Consider the following 2,677-nt stretch of genomic DNA (forward strand, 5'->3'; position numbering starts at 1 on the left):
AGGCTGTAGAACCTACACCCCAACATGTACAAAAATAACTTAATAGCAATTCCCACCTGCAAGGAAGACATAGCTCTTTTTCCAGCCACCCGGTCTGAGTGAGGGGACATATCACAGTAAACCCAGCACGGTGGGAGCTAACCCATAGGGGCCCAAGGGGCTGGTGGGGGTGAGGAGGGGCAGTAGTCCTAGGGGAGGGGCTATGAGGAGGTCCTGAGGCGGTTGTTGGCTGAGCGAAAGCTCAGCAGCTTGTCCACCATGGGCGGGCATAGAAGAGCTGACTTGCCAGACTCTTGGGGCAGCTGTGCTTCTCCAGGAGATTCAGGCAGTACTCGTGGAAATCCTGCTTCTAGTCGATGTAGGTCACAGCTGCCATGCTGGGCACAGGATGAGTTTGCTGTGGTCCTGGAAGACGTCACAGGATGCAGGATGACGGTGCTGTGCTTGCAGAATCAGGTAGGCAGGTAGGGTTGTTGGACTAGTTCATCACCTTCCCGTGGGTACCCACCTTCAGCAAGTGTTCACTCATGTAGTTTTGGAAGTACTTGGAGAGTGATCTTCACGGAGGAGTTGGGATGGGAACTCACGGCGAGGGAGAACTCTGCACCACCGTGCTCTATGAACCACAGACTGTCACCAAGGCACCAAAGGATGAGGTGAGTCCAACCATCGGAGAACACCCCCGACACTTTGCTACACGGCTGATGCCCGAGGCTGCACTTGTCCCAATCGTCCCCCACTTGCTGACTCAGAAGATGGGGGTGCCGGAGGGACCCTCAGGCTCCTCTTGCCTCACCAGCCCGTCTCAGAGGGCCTGGAGGCATTCACGCTATGCAGCCGCTATAGCATGTCACCAAGGTGGCACTCTCTGGTCTCCTGGACCACTGGTCCCTCTTTTCCCCAGGGAGTCTTGGGCATAGAGTTCTCTAGGCCTTTTTTTAGGACTATGAGAGTCTTCCTGTTGCTGGGATCCAGGCTTCTGGGAGCGATTGAATACCTTGATGGAATGGTGGGGCAGGTAATGGGAGATGGGCTGGGATGTAGCCAGAAGTAAAGGACTCGTCTTGAGCTGCTCATGAATGATCAGGTGAGCAGTGGGACCTGTCTGCGGCATCTTCTGGAAGAGGGAGGTGGCCACGGGGTTGATGTGCTTGGGGATCCTGCATTCCTTCTTCTTGATCCAGAAGTAGGTCAGTTTTAGGCAAGAGATCTCAAAAGGTGATCTACCCACCGACAAGGTATATATCAACATGATGCACCCAATAGGCCCCCCGTCCACCAGGAAACGGTGCCCTTTCTTGCTCAGAGCCTCAAGAGCTACGTATTTAGACAGGGTTTTCTTCTTCTGTTCCCCATCATATTCACCTTTGGTTGCCGGGCCAGATCCCCTATTTTCACCTCCAGATCGTCATTCAGGAAGAGTTTGCCCAGCTTGAGGTCCCGGTGAATAACCTGGTTTGGGTGCAGGTACCGGCAGCCGAGGACCACGTGCTGCAGGTAGCGGCGGACCTCGGGCTGGGTCGTCGCCTTCCTCCGCCGGTGCGGCTCCAGGGGAGATCTTCGGCGGCAGCAGCGCCCCAGCACTACCAACATGAAGTTCGTGTCCACGTGCACCTACGACTCCGTGCTGGTGGGCGAGAGGGCAATGAACAGACATCTCCAAGGACATCTTCTCCTTCCGGTGCGGCCTGAGCAGCCGCGACTCAGGCAGGATCTTGCGGCCAAGCGCCTCCTCTTGGCGTCCTCATCCTGTCAGAGATCTCAAGGCACTTGGCGAAGCCGCCCCTCCCGCAGGAAGCGGCCCGGCAGGCAGCACCGCCGACCGCGCGGCTCCACTAGGACCTCCGGGATCTCTTTTGCCTGCTGGATGGCGGTCGGGGGCCCTGGGAGCCACAACTCCAGAGATCCCGGCTTTCCCCGGTGGGCTGGTGCCCGCGCCAGCGTCTCTGCAGCGCCACCGCACTCGTGTTCCTGGAGTTGCTGGGCAGACGCCGCAGGATCCTGGCAGAGGTTTGACACCGCTCCGCTGCTCCCCGAATCAAATGCTGCACCCGGCCTGTTGCAAAAGCCTCTTTTTTTTTTTTTTTTTTTTTTTTTTTTTTATCACAACCGGGGAGGAAGAAGCGGGGCAGGAGTGGCTCAGGTCCTCCAGGTACCCTGGGCGGCCCCGCCCCACGCGAAGCCTCCAGCCCCAGGACTGGGTTTATTTCCTCGGGCAGAGGGGAAGTGTAGGGAAGGTGGCTTTATCAGATTAAGTCTCACTAGTGAAAATGCTCAGTCTCCCAGCCTCTGTGAGCAAGGCGAGCAGCCTCCTGTGTACACAGTGGTTTCCAGGCTGGTAGGTGGTTGTTTTTCCTCCAACCCTTGGCTAGCTCGGCCTCTCACCCGAGGGCTGTGGTTTGGGGAATGTTTTGACTTGAAACATTCAGGCCCCTGGTGGTATTTGGAGTTGTGAGACCCTTCTGTGCTAAAAGGAAAAATGAATGGTCTATTTAGAAACTGCTAACAATTCACAGTATAAAGAACAGGCAACAATTCTGCTGCTGACAGGCTGGTTTTCTAAGGGTAGTCCCTGGGGAGCTGGCTGGGTGGCAATCATGGCCCCTACTCTGGATACTTCATCTGGAAGACCCCCTGCTAGTGGTGGCAATGCTTCCAGAAAGCCTCTGCCCTGGCT

The 2,677-nt window shown here is 56.4% G+C and overlaps 1 pseudogene; it reads right to left on the reverse strand.

The window, feature by feature from the left end:
• Positions 1–200: 200 nt before the first annotated feature.
• Positions 201–1,763, reverse strand: LOC103000434 (serine/threonine-protein kinase PLK1-like; annotated as a pseudogene).
• Positions 1,764–2,677: the final 914 nt, after the last annotated feature.

The sequence above is a fragment of the Balaenoptera acutorostrata genome, chromosome 7 (genome assembly GCF_949987535.1).
Source record: "Balaenoptera acutorostrata chromosome 7, mBalAcu1.1, whole genome shotgun sequence".
NCBI lineage: Eukaryota > Metazoa > Chordata > Mammalia > Artiodactyla > Balaenopteridae > Balaenoptera > Balaenoptera acutorostrata.